This window comes from Panthera onca, chromosome B3 (assembly GCF_046562875.1).
Source record: "Panthera onca isolate mPanOnc1 chromosome B3, mPanOnc1 haplotype 2, whole genome shotgun sequence".
Taxonomy (NCBI): domain Eukaryota; kingdom Metazoa; phylum Chordata; class Mammalia; order Carnivora; family Felidae; genus Panthera; species Panthera onca.
In genome coordinates, this window is record NC_138344.1 from 148123648 (window position 1) to 148138519 (window position 14872).

General features: G+C 40.3%; 1 pseudogene; it reads right to left on the bottom strand.

Annotated features, from left to right (window-relative positions):
* Positions 1-11192: 11192 nt before the first annotated feature.
* LOC132669816 (immunoglobulin heavy variable 3-30-3 pseudogene) lies at positions 11193-14357 on the bottom strand (annotated as a pseudogene).
* Between the last annotated feature and the right edge of the window lie 515 nt (positions 14358-14872).

Here is a 14872-nt window from a genome sequence, read left to right on the forward strand (position 1 = left end):
CCTGTCACAGAATGGGAACACCTGGGACTCCTGGGGCTGGGGCTCCTCTCCCAGCTGCAGGGTTGGTGCTAGGCTGGTTTTATCATCACAGAGAGGGCCCTATTTGTATGTCCTCTGACATATATATCAAACTCCACACTTAGATTTGATTCTTAAAAGTGAAAGACCATTAGGGACACACTTCTATATTAGTTTGTGTGGATAACGCTGTGACAATATGAAGAATTCTAATATGTGAGCACAGTTATATTTGCAGGCCCTTGTGCATTTTTACAGGTCTTTAATAAACATAGGTCATTTTCAGAATGCATTATTTTGCATCCTTTTTGATGTTTAATCCCAAATACTTTATTGTGTGCCATTTCCACTTGTATAATTTTGTTATTTGTTTTGCATGTATTTCCATGCTAGTGTGTAGAATCACAGGTGGTTTATTTTTTATTTTTTTATTTTTGTTCATTTTGCATCCTGCACTTTTCCTCGTTTTTAAAAACTGGTTCTAATATTTTTTGTGGTATCTCTAGGGGTTGTTATCTTTAAGATCACGTCATCTGCAAAGAAGTAATTTTCCTTCCTCTTTACTGATTTAAATGTATTTTATTTCTTTTTTTTTGCCAAAGTTTGTGGGTACTTCTTCCAGTTGTAGGAGAAGAATGCTTTTCCCTTCTTTTCTTCTGGGCTTTCATCCTGTCTAAAGATTCAATTTACATAAGACTGATCTAAATGGGGGAATAAATTTCATTTTGCAAGTGCCTCGGCTTCCTAATAATATGGCACCCAGACAATGAACAAAGCAGGTGTCACTTGTGACTTTCAGACAACAAAATATTGGATTCAGCAAGAGTCAAGGCAAAGGTGTGGTTTTCGGGTATTTAATTAGTCAACAAATAACTAGGTTTCTTTGCACATCCTTCTTGTCCCTGTGTTCCTTATTCTGGTGCTAAGGATGGTTCTCCCCTCCTGGTACAGGGAAGGGAGTTTCCCAAGGGAGATTTATATCCTGCTGTCAAGGGACAAAGGAGGGTCTGAGTGTCCTTGGACTGGCTGTTTCTCCCGTGACTTTCATCCAAATAAGGACTGTGACATGATGATATGGTTTGAGGCAGCGTAGTTATTCTTCACGTTATCATGTAGAATACTTATGTTGGGGATGACCATCATTGCCTGGCTCCTGATGTGGCAGGAATGATTTTAATGTTTTATGTTCAATGTGCTGTCAGGTGTGGGCTCTCATAGAGGCCATGATCATGTGGAGGTAATTTCCTTCTCCTTTGTAATTGAGTTATTTAAAAATGATGAACATGTGTTTTTTGTTCATGAAAAAACTGTGTCTAATGATTTTATGAATAAATTAAGGAAGGTTTGATTCAATCATTCCTTCTGTTAATGGAGGACATCAGATTTTTGCATTTGTGTATGTCGAAGGATACTTGCATCTCAGGGATGAATCACACTGGATTATCATGTATGATCCTTTCAGCGTGCTGTTGAATTCAGTAGGCTCGGATTTCATCAAGGACTTTTGCATGTATGTTTATCTGAGACTTTGCCTGTAGTTTCCCTTCTTGAGGTGTCTTTCTCTGGCTTTGGTGTGACAGTAAAGTTGTCCTCATAAAGTGCATTTGGGAGTGGTCTTCTTCATCAGTGATTTGTAATAGTTTGAAAAGTGTTGGCATTAATTATTCTTTAAGTATTGTAGAATTTTAATAACGCCTTGTTTTGGAGGGTGAAAGTTTTATATTAAGGATATCTTCTTACTTATTTTTGGTTTGTTCCTTTTGTATTTTTGCATGAAAAAGTCTTGGTGGATTACATAATGCTAGAAAATGTGTAATTTGTTCTTGATGATCTAATTGTTGACCTATAATTATCTAAGTTTTTCATGTTTGATTATTTTCATGTTTTTAGTTAAGTTATGTCTCCTTTCTCAATTCCGATTGCATTGTTTGAGTCTTACCTATTTCCCTAGGCTACCTATGTTTTTTTTTTTTTTTTAAATTTCACTTATCTTTCCAAATTCAAATTTTAATGAACTTGATTTTTTTCTGTATTTGTGATAGTCTTTTATTTTCTATGATTTATCTTTTTAAGTTAATTTTATGTTTATCTTTTTATCTCAATGAAAATACCAATGACTTTTTTTTAAAGGAATGTGAAAAATATACTAATTCATATGAAACCACACAAAACATGGAAGTAACAAAATACTCATGAAGAGGAGAGAACCTGGAGACATCACACTTCTTCCTTCTAAATATATTGCAGAGGTACATTAACCACAACAGTGTGCTGCTGGCATCAAATGAGACATATAGACCAGTGGAGCTCATTACGGAGCCCAGAAGTAGAATTGTGCAGACGCAGTCAGAAAATCCTCCATGAGATTTCCAACAATGTGCAGTGGGGAAAGGATAGTGTCTCTTAAGCATGGTGTTAACTAGGGGCGTCTGGGTGGCTCAGTCGGTTAAGCATCCAACTTCTAGTCACGTATTGATGTCATGATTTGTGGGTTTGAGCCCCACATCAGGCTCTGTTCTGACAGCTCAGAGCCTGGATTCTGTTTCTGCCTCTATCTCTGTGCGCCCCCTGGTGATGATCTGTCTCTCTCCCTCAAAAATAAATAAACATTAAAAAATGGTGTTGATATATACATGCAAAATAATGACATTTGACCATAATCTTGCATCATACATATACGTAAACACAAAAAAATCTCAAAATGGATTAAAGATTAAGCAGAACACCTGACCAAAAATGCCTTCGAATAAAATACACAGGGTAAACATCCTGACATTCGCTTGACAATGATTTATATGATACAAAAGCAAAATCACAAAGAAACATGGCAGACAAGGGGGACTGCATCAAACTAGAAAGGGGGTATATCAAACAGTAGCAGGGTGAGAAGGCAGTCTATGAAATGGGAGACATTACATTAAAAGTATTGAAAAGGTGTTAATATCCAAAATACAGGAGGGACTCCTTAACATCAATAGCAAAAATCCCAATTATAATCATAACATTAAACAAAACACCTGATTAAAATTTGGGTCAAACATGTTAATATCCATTTCTCTATTAAGGTTGAACAAATGTCCATACAGCATATGACTTGGTGTTCGTGATCACTAATCCTCAGAGAATTCCACCCCCGATCCACTGAGATATCACCTCACAACTGTTAGCAAGGCTATTATAAAATAAGGCAAATACAATGAGAACATCTCAAGTGTTGCTGAGGATGTGGAGAACAGGCAATTCTATAATTCATTTGATGGGAGTGCAACATAGTGTAGCTCCTATGGAAAATTTCGGTGAAATAACCCACTAAATTGAGTTCCTAATCTTCTCCCATACAGTTGACTTCATGTCCAGCTGAGTGTAAGGAAGGTCTGGGCCTCATGTTGTCGGGAGAGGCAGGTGAGGATACAGGTGGATCCAGTGGAAGATTCCTAAACTACTTCAGTAGAATGAACCCCTGGCTGACCGTTTTGTAAGACTTGACTCAGTGTGTCTCCCCACTGGTTGTCTCTGGCTTCCTGAACTGGATGGAGAACAGAAGGAGTGAAGGGTAGAAACTACTCTTTTTTTCTCACAAAATGTGTACATACTGAGAATCCTTGAGAGAAAGTCGTGGAGTTGATGAAGATGCTGTGGGGTTTTGACAACCACAAGAGTCTTTACTCATGGTCTCTCTTCATGGGCATCAAAGGAAAACCTTAAGGAAAATAAAAGGAGAGAGGAGCTGCTCGAATATATTAAATTTAGATCATTTGAATGAGTCAGTCTCCTCAGTTTGAAAATCACTTACATGTATTTTAAATGGTGGCCCATGTACTTGTGAGTCACAGGTCTGTATATGAGTTGATTTATCCCCAAGCTTGGTCTCTGTCAAGGTCGGCACTACTATATGACCGTTCACTCTAAATATGAAAAGACATCTGCATTTGTAAATGTTTTAGGAAACAGTGTGTACTGTTTACTGGTCAGGATGAAGTTTTCAGGGCATGATGAGAAAGATGCTTCACAGGAAACCTGTCCCTGAAAGATTGGTTCTGGATATGAATTCTGAGAACTTGGGTGCCCCCTGGAGACCTGCGAACCCCTAGGTTACCTACTTGGCTCCTGGTGTCCTGTGTGTTCCTGATGACCTGAGTGCCCCCAGGTGAACTGAGTGGCAACTAGTGGCCTCAATGCCCCATGGAGACCTGAGCATCCCCCTGGAGGTCTGAGTGCTCAATGCAGAACTGAGCGACCCTGGTGTCCTCTGCTCCCCTGTTACCCTGAGCACCCCGGGAGATCTCAGTTACCCCTCCTGTCCTGAATGCCTCCTCATGACTTTTAGTAACCTAAGGGCAAGTTGCAATTTTTTGGCCCATGCTCAGCTCTCAGAAGTCCTTTGTGGTGTTTGAGCCAGCTCTGTGGCTAGGCCTATCCTGTCCTGTTCACCCTTAGAGGCGGTTCTGATTGTGTGGCTGTTAATCCTGGAGGAACCTCCAAGGGGGTGACCAGCACCTGCTTTATCCCTCTTCCCTCTTGCCTAACAAACTGCCTAACTGATGGACATGTGGCTCTTGTGGTCTGGACTCTAGTATGTGATATAGAATATATGATAGTATGTGAACCATCCACTGCATCTACTCTGCTGGGGTCGGTGGATCCAATTCCACCAGAAATTACTGGTTGAGATGGAGAATCCCAAGATGCTGCCAGCGAGGTTCAGGGTGTGCAAGGCACTCACCAGTTGGGCGCGAACCCTGCAGCTGCACCTTGTACAGGACCCCTGGGGACAAGGAGACTCAGCCTGGGCCAGTCACCAGCAGTCACAACCATTCCCATCATCCCACATCTGACATCTGAAACCCTCAGCTTTGGGACCTCTCACCAGGCACAAGGAAGGCCCTACAGTCTCTTCTGTTTCTCAAATACAGTTCTGCCTTCCTCAGGGACTTCAGCCCTGTCTGAGGAGAGAGCTGTGGGCTCCTACTCCTTGAGAGTGGAGTTTACCCTAGATCTTGAGAAGTTTGCCTGTGTGGGAGGGAGCATGTCCTGATAAGTGGACAAAAATTGAGTCAGGCTCCCCTTGTCCTTCCAGGTCCACCTGTGGGCATCTCTTTGTGGATCCGCAGGCTTGTTGGTCCTCGGTCAAGACAACACTTGGTCTGTGAATTGTGTTGGAGGCAGGTCAAGAGATGGCCTCACCTTTCTGATAAGATAGTGAACAAATGAGTGGAACACAATTCATTATACTCTATCTTTCCAAAAGATATTTAAAGGGATCCACATTTTCTCCAGAAAACTTTCCAAATCAAGTCTTCAAATACATTTGATTTTAACAGTCATTCCACACATAACTGCATAGGAAAAATCTATATTGATGTCCAGTCTGGTGTAAATATAATGAGTAAAGACACTGGTTCCCAGGATCATATTTCTTTTAGTTTCCACACTGATGTATTAACCTCACCTGACAACTACCTGCAGAGCTTGAGCACACCTGGAGACTTCTGATCTTGATGGTTCTCTGCTGATGGGGTTTGGTTGCTCAGTCATCTGCCAAGCTTGGAAGCAGTGCCTATATATTTAAGTGCACAGACACCAAGATATGGACACCTTTCTGTCACCTGCAGATATGATTCCCATGCATGGCTGGTGTCTCCTTTTCCTGAGAAATTCCCATCCAACACAAGGGGCTGTTGACTCAGGGAGGAGGCACAGATGTCACAGAAAAGTGGGGGACTCTTCACTGATATGGACAGAGACCATTAGTATCTGAGGTAAGAAGTTAATGGCACTAAAACAACCACATTAATGAAAACGGATTGGCTGAACTGGACATCATTGGAATCTAAACATCCAGAGCCTAAAGAAATTGTAGAAAATGTGTTCATAGTCCTGAAAGCATTTGCCAAGAGGATAAATGCTAAGTTAGCTGAATAGATTTCAAATAGAGATCGGAATGCTAGATAGTAGATATATGATGAATGGATAGGTGATGGATGATAGAGGGTAGAGAGATGATAGATAGATAATAGATAATTTTATGTTATATTAAAGTCATTATAGAGGATTCACATCATTATGGAAATATTTGAATGAAATTACCCAAAAATATTGCCAATATTAAAAAAAACATAATTTCATATGGAAAAGAATATTTTGACAGCAACATTAGATATATAAAATAAATAATTATGACTTCAATATTTTCTGAATAACTGCAGTTTCCACATAGGGTAGCACATGCCTCCTTGTAGATTCCTCCTCCCTCTGGGGCTTGGGTATGGGCCCATTTTTTCCCAGGATCTCTGTTCCCAGGATGTCCTGAGCTCTGGGATGTGCAGAGACAAGGTCTCTGTCCTGGATCTGGACCATTGTTCCTCTGGCCTAACATTTACAGCTCTTTCCAGGCCCTTGCTCAATGACCTTTCTGCCCTCCAGGCTCCATCTCTGCATCCACCACCTGCCAGCCTCCTTCTGGACTCTTCCATTAATTTACTGTGGTTTTAACAACACTTTGCTAGGCTGTTGGCAGGTCTTCTCATAATAATTCACATTGAGGAAAGGAACTGCATAGATAAAACATGACAAACTCTCTCCACCAGAGCCTTGAGTTCATTCCCACAATGTTATTGTTTTGCACCTCATCTCAGCCCCTTGACCCCACAGGCTTGCATTAGAAACTGTTACTTTCATGAACTGAACTAAATCTGTCCCCCCTACACAACTGGTCCATCCTATCTATCCACTCTATACGGTCACCGGCTAAGAAGGAACACAATACAGAGTGTGAAGACATAAGTATTTACAGAAATAATTTTAGAAAATTTTATCTGATAATCAAGGTAATGAGATATTTACAGAAGTAACTTAAATATGGGAAATGACCATATGTATTATAAGATTCTATGAGTTTAGATGAACATAATCAAGTTACAGGACAACTCAGTAACCACAGGTCAAAGAAATGCATCATTCTCAGGTCTATCCAAAGCACTGGATAGACCTGCACAACAGGTTGTCCTGTTGTTGTCCTGTCCTGCACAACAATTAGTTTCCTGTCTCACCTCTCTCTCAGGTCCTCAAGGGTTCTCTCTGTCAAAAAAAATAAACATTATAAAATAAAGATATACATACATATCAGTGGGATTTAATCGAGAACCAGAAATAAGCCCCTTCCTCTATGGACAACTGAATTCTGGCAAGGGCAGACAACGTGACATGGAGGAAACAATGGTCTTTTCAACCAAGAGTGCTAGACAGCTGGCTATCTATGTGCAGCAGAATGAAATTGGGTCAATACCTCACACCACATACAAACATCAAGTGTAAGTGAATCAACAATTTAAATGTAAGAAGTAAAGTTATAAACTCTAGAAGAAAGAAATTGAGATAAATATTCATAACCATTGGGGTTGGCTATGCTCTTAGAGTTGACACCAAAGCACAAACAAGGAAAAAAAATAGATAAATTGAGTTTTGCAACATTAGAAACCCTTGTACCGCAGAAGATGCTATACCAAGTGTGAAAAGTCAATGCATATAATGGAAGAAGATATTTGCACAGTATTTGTCTAGTAAGAGTCTGTTATACAGAATATATAAAGAGTTTCTACAACTCGTCAACAAAAAGACAACCCAATTTTTAATACGGACAAAGGACTTGGATATACCTTTCCCCAGTGAGATCATACAAATTGTGAATAGCACAAGAAAAGATGTTAAACATCATTTGCCCTTATGGAAATGAAGATTTAAACCGCAGGTAGATATAATTGTACACGCACTAAAGTTGCTATAAACAATACAACTACAAAATAACAAATGGTGGTTAAGTTGTTGAGAAATTGGAATCCTTCAACCTTGCTTGTGGAAATGTAAAGTGGTGGAGACTCTGTGTAAAATAGTTTGGCATTTCCTCCAAAATATAAAAGCATAGAATTAACATGTGGCTCAAAAATTCTACTCCTAGATGTATATATACCCCTAAAGGCTTGAAAAAAATAGTTGTTAAAAAACGGCATGTGCACAAACATACATAACAGCACTGTTCACAACAGCCAATTGGTAGAAACGATGCAAATGGCTCTCAGTGAGTGAATGGATTAACAAAAAAAGCAATATTATTCTGTCATATAAAGGAATAAAGTAAAATGGTGCAGCTATAGAGAATAGTAAGTAGTTCTTCAGAAAGTGAACAGAGACTCCACCTGTGCACATATACACCCTCAAAATGAAAGCAAGGCCTTGAGCACATATTCATGTTCCTGTACTCATAGCAGCGTCTTCACAACAGCCAAAAGATGAAAGCATCCCAAGTGATTATTGACAGATGAGTAAATAAACAAAAGGTGGTCTATACACAATGGAATATGGCTCAGCCTTCAAAAGGACAGGAATTCTGACACCCGCTACAAGATGGATTGAACCTTGCCATTATTACGCTGAGTGCACTATGCCAGTGACAGAAGGACAAATGCCATATGGTTCCACTTATGTGAGGTGTCCAGAGAAGTCAAACTCAGGGTCACCATAGAATGTGGCTGTAGGGACCAAGAGGTGAAGGGACTGGGGAGTTAAGGCTTAATAGCTACAGAGTTTCCCTCGTGGAACATGACAGAATTCTGGAGATGGATGTACAACAGTGTGTATGCAGTTAATACCAGACAACTGTATGCTTAAAGTGACTTACTTGGTAAGTGTTATGTTACGTACAATCAGAATGTAAAAATGAAGGACTGATACACGTCACAACATGGGTGAATGCAGAAAACATCCTCAGTGACAGAAGCCATCCAGAAAAGACCGCTCTGGAACCGTCTTGCTCTTTTTTTTTAATGTTTATTGTTTATTGTTGAAAAAGAGAGACAGAGACAATGATTTATTTACAGATATTGAACCACCCTTACAGCCAAGGAGTAAATCACACCTGATCATGGTAAATGATACTTTTAATGTATTGTTGGATTCGATTGGAAAGTATTTTCCTGAGAAATGTTGCATCCATGCTCATTAGGGCTAGTGGCCTGTAAGTCTCGTTTTAGTGGTGTTTAATCTGGTTTGGAACCATGGTCATACTGGCCTTATAGAATGAATTTGGAAGTTTTCTTTCCATTTCTATTATTTGGAACAGTTTGAGAAGACTAGAATATTCTATTCTACTTAAATAGAATATTTACCCTCTTCTTTAAATATCTGGTAGAATTCACCTGTGAAGCCATGTGGCCCTTGACTTTTGTGTGTCTGTAGGTTTTTGATTACTGATTCAATGTCTTTTCTCCTTTCAGTCTGTTCAGGTTTTCTGTATCTTCACATTTCAGTTTAGTTAGTTTATATCATTCTAGGAATTTATCGATGTCTTTCAGATTGACCAATTTGTTGGCCTATAAACTCCAAAATATTTTTTTATAATTATATTTCTCTGGTGTTAGTTGTGATCTCTCCTCTCAAATTTGTGATTATATTTACTTAGTCCTTTATCTTTTGTTTTTGCTAAGTATGGCCTCGGTTTATCATTTTTAGTTATGCTTCCAAAAACCAGCTTATAGTTTCATTGATCTGTTCTACTGTTTTTGTTTGTTTCTTTATCATTTATTTCTGGTCGAGTCTTCTTTACTTACCTTCTCCTGCTGGCTTCAGGGTTCATTTTCTGTTCATTTCCTAGCTCATTTAGGTGTAACATGGTTGTGTGTTTGAGATTTTTCTTCTTTCTTGAGTTTGGCCTGTATTGCTATATATTTCCCTCTTCTAACCAATTTTGCTGCATCCAGATCGTTTGGCACTGGCATGTTTTCATTTTTATTTGCTTCCATGTATTTTTTACAGTTTCCTTAATTTCCCGAAAATCTCATACAATCTTTACTACAATGTCTTTAACTTCATGTATTAGTGGTGTTGCCCAAGGTTTCTTGTGGTTGACTTCAAGTTTAGTAGTGTCCTGGTCTGAAAATATGCTTGATATTATCTCAGTCTTTTTGTACTTGTAGAGGGCTGATTTGTGACATAGTATGTGATCTGTTCTGGGGAATGTTCTATGTGCACTCAAAAGGAATGTGTATTTTGCTGTTTAGAATGGAATGTTCTGAATATATCTGTTAAGTCCATTTGGTCCAGTGTGTCTTCCTAAGCCATTGTTTCCTTATTGATTTTCAGCTTAGATGATGTGTCCATTGTTGTAAGTCGGGCGTTAAAGTTCTCTATTATTATTATTATTATTGTATTATTATCAATTAGTTTCTTTATGTTTCTTATTAACTGATATATATATATACATATATATATATATATATGTATATATATATGTATATATATATCAGTGGTTACAATTTGGGGATAGAAATATTTAAAGCTTTATATCTTCTCGTTGGATAGACCAGTTTATGATGATATACTGCCTTCCTCATCTCTTGTAACAGATTTTGGTTAAAATCTAGTTAGTGTCATATGAGTATGGTACTACAACTTTCTTTTGACGTCCTTTAGCATGATAAATTGTTCTCCCTCCCCTCACTTTGAATCTGCAGGTGTATGAGCTTGAAAATGAGTCCATGGTATGTAGTGTACAGAAGGTCTTGTATTTTTTTATCCACTCTGATATCCTATGTCTTTTGATTGGAGCATGTTGCCCTTTACATTCCCAGTGATTATTGATAGATATAAACTTAGTGCCATTGTGTTACCTCTAAAGTCATTGTTTCTGGAGATTTTCTCTGTGTATATGTAGTCTTGGTTGCTTGTACTCTTCCTTCCCACTCAAAGAGTTCCCTTTAATATTTCTCACAGGGCTGGTTTAGGGCCACGAACTCCTATGGTTTTTGTTTGGGAAATCCTATCTCTCCTTGTATCTGAATGACAGCCTTGATGGGTTGTATCTGAATGACAGCCTTGATGGGTAAAGTATTCTTGGCTGCATATTTTTGAATTGAGCATGTTGAGGATATCATGCCACTCTCTTCTTGCCTGCAGGTTTCTGTGGACACATATGCCAAAATATTTTATGTCTTCCCTTGTTAGTTAGCGACTTCTTTTGACTTGGTGCTTTTAGTGGTTTTCTTTGTATGGATATATTGCTAATTTTACTGTGCTATGTCTCCGTGTTGGCCTGCCTTTTTTTTTTTTTATTTTAATGGGGGTAATCCGTGACTCCAATATGTGGACGACTGTTTCCTTCCCCAGTTTATCGACATTTTCCACTACAATGCACTCAGGTAAAATTTCTCCCCTTTTTTCTGACTCTCTTCTTCTTCTGGGACTCCTTTGAAAAGAATGTCATTACACATTATGGAGTTGCTGAGTTCCCTAAGTATACGTTTGTGATGCAATATTTTAATTTTCCTCTTCTTTTCTGCTTCATGTCCCCCATAATTTTATCTTCTATGTCACTTACTCATTCATCTGATTCTTTCCGCCTTGAGTTCATTGTATCCAATCAGTTTCACATCTTGGTTAAAGCATTTAAAAATTTTCAGCCTTACTGGGTTTTAGGTCTTTTCTATTTGCAGTAAGAGTATCCTCATGTATTGTATGCTTTCCTCAAGCACAGCTAGTATCCTTATGATAGTTTTTGAAAATTCTGTTTGCTTATGATATTTTTTAAAAATTCTGTTTGGGACATATTAGTTATATGTGTTTTAATTATATCCCTGGCAATGACCTTTTATCGTTTTTTTCTTTTGGGATGAATTCCTCCATCACTTTGTATATCTATGTTTCTGCTTTCTTAAGTGTTTTAGAAAATCCTGTTATGTTTTCTGCTTCTAGAGTGGTGTCTTTATTGAGAAGTGTTCAATTGCTGTTGAGGGCTTGACACTTTAGGAAGCATTTGTTTTATGTTCCATGGCACTGTGCTGTAGTGTTTTGGCAGCTCTGTCCCTCAGGACAGTCCTCTGCAGAGTTTGTCCTTGCCTCCAGTGGGGAGTGTTGGACTTTGTCCCCAGTGTTGTGAGTTTTAAATAGGATACTTTGGTCAGCTTGTTAAAAGAGGCTAATTCCTATCTCCACTCGAGGTGAGGATATGCCTCACTATATGGTCAATTGACTTGGTGACTGTGGGCGTATACGGTGGCCTTTGGAGGGAGGGGAGCAGTGGTGGTCTGGTTTCCAGGCACTCTTTCCTAGTAAGCAAGCACTTCATGGGGGCAGTTGTAGGTGGAGCTTGGTGTTAGTGGCTCAGCTTCCACTGGGAATGCTGTGCTGCTGAGTGAATTCTGTCCATGCTGATTGGTGGGAGGAAATATTGGCATCAGCTCCCTCTCTAGTCCCTGAAGTTGGAATTGCCACCCCCCCCCATTCAGGAAGCCCTCACAAAGAGAATAATCTGCACTCATGGGTCCCAGGCTTCCATCAGAACCCTGCTTTCACCCTGTGTCCAAACCATCCCCCCACCTTGTGGCACAGAGCTCTTATGTTTTATCTCAGGAGCTCTATCTGGGTTTGAAAACCCACATTGTATGAACTCAATAATACAGGGACCCCACTGAGCCTCTGGGAGAGGGTCTCGCTGTGCTGTGGCTATAACGGTTTATCCCAGAAGGGCAGTTTCATGAACAGTAGATGCTTGGAGTTCATGGTGAAGAACAACAAGAAACCAGTGTCCAGTTAGCTGCTCTCAGCAGAGGCTGAGACCATGACACTGCATGAGACCATGGTGTCTGTCAGCTCTACTGTCCCACAAAAGGCAATGCACTCTTTACCAGATGCACCCCAAGAAGGGAACTGTCTCTCCCAAAGTCACCCAAGAGATCCTCAGACCACAGTGCTACCTATGGGCCTCTGACCTCCTGTTCCACAGGAGCACAGCTATGCCCACCAGGCTCCACCCTAGTGATGGCATGGACTTCTAAATCTTCAGTCTTTGAGCTCCGCGTTTACAGGAGGTTGACTTGTCATGATTACCTTATTTGTAATCTTGCCTGCATCATGGGTGCCCAGATTCACCACTGTCTCTGTGGATCTCTGTGATGTGTTCCAGAAGATATTGGCATTTCCATCCATGGCTTATGTCTGTCTGGGCATCACCCACTCCATTAAAGTTCTGAATAGAATCTGATGCAGAGGGAGGAAGAATTCCCTCATTTTTACTTCCCATGTGCTTGTTTGAACTGGAACAGTGGTTTCCTCTGGCATTGTTGTAAGAGTTACATCATCAGCTCTCCACGTTCTGAGACTAGACAGTAGTTCAGAATTAGACGGGAATTACACCGCTGGTTTTCCTGGGTCTCCAGCATGTGAGAGTGGAACGTGGGGCTTATCAATGTATTTAGTTATGTAAAGCAATGTGCTTTGGGCTCTGTGTCTTGGGAGAATCCTGACTAATACACGGAATTGAATTATCTCTTCTTTAGAGGAATTGAATAAAGCTGTAGCTCGTTTAAAGTCCTGAGTAGCAAGAGCCAGGAGGGAAGTGTCACGTTGTTTGATTGGGATAAGCGTTGGGTGAAGATATCGGGAGCTGTGGGATCCTGTGGTCCTGGCTGTACAGGGAGTGCATCAGGGATGCCGGTCAAAGTTCAGCTGTTGTGCCTCAGGATATCTGTAATTCACTCATATTGAGGGACAGGAGTAAGCAATGCAAAGAACTGTGTCTTTGTGCATGCTAGTGTAGTTTTCCTATTACAGCAAAGTTTCTAAGTCAAGGAATGAATAGGAAAGAACAGAATCCTGTGTCCAGAGAGCCTCCCTGGGGAAATTGCTGTGTGGAGAGGAAGCCCCAAACCCTGACGGGAAACCTGCCTGTAACCTCCATCTGCACCTGCTCCTGGGAACACAAAGCAGAATTGTGCATAGTGTGTGCCCCCTGATGGTGCTGATCCCCTCCTGCAGGGAGGTTTGTGTCTGGACTCCCAGTGGGGTCCCCTCTCTGTGTCTCTTGCATGGTAATATGTGGCCATGTCTTCGGCCCCCAGGTTGTTCATCTGAAGATATAGCGTGTTCTTGGCGTTGTCTCTGGATATGGTGAATCGACCCTTCACGGAGTCTGTGTAGTATGTGCTACTTCCATCATATCTGATATATGCGACCCACTGAAGCCCCTTCCCTAGAGTCTGGTGGACCCAGTTCATGCTGTTGCTACTGAAGGTGAATCCAGAGGCTACACAGGTGAGTATCAGGGACCCCCCAGGCTTCACCAGGTCTCCCCCAGACTCCACCAGCTGCACGTCACACTGGACACCTGCAGACACAAGACATCTTGGTCAGGAAACTGTCACACATCCACTGGTTCTCACTCATATCCACTCACATACTCAGTGCCTCTCGTTCACCATGAATTACCTTTTAAAAGAGCAACCAGGAAAACCCAGCCCAGCACAAACTCCATGGTGAGGTGTCTGTGTTCTGTCCTGATCACAGAATGGGAACACCTGTGACTCCCGGGACTGGGGTTCCTCTCCCAGCTGCAGGGTCTGCGATGGGCTGGTTTTTTCAGCACAGAGAGGGCCCAATTTGCATGTGCTCTGACGTATATAGCAAACTCCAGACTTAGATTTGATTTTTTAAAAGTGAACGACAGGGTTAGGGACGGACTTCTACATTAGTTTGTGTGGATGGTGGTGTGACAATATGAAGAATTCTTTTTTTTTTCCCTCAGTTTTGGAGTTTTACCTTTATTAATGGAGCTTTCTGCATAATCTTTAAGAAAAAATTACCTCAACATCATGATCACCTATTATTTTCTTTTTAAAATATACTATTTTTATTATTTATTTATTTATTTATTTATTTAGGTTTATTTAAAAAAATTTACATCCAAATTAGCATATAGTGCAACAATGATTTCAGGATTAGATTCCTTAGTTCCCCTTACCAGTTTAGCCCATCCCCCTCCCACAACCCCTCCAGTAACCCTCTGTTTGTTCTCCATATATGAGTCTCT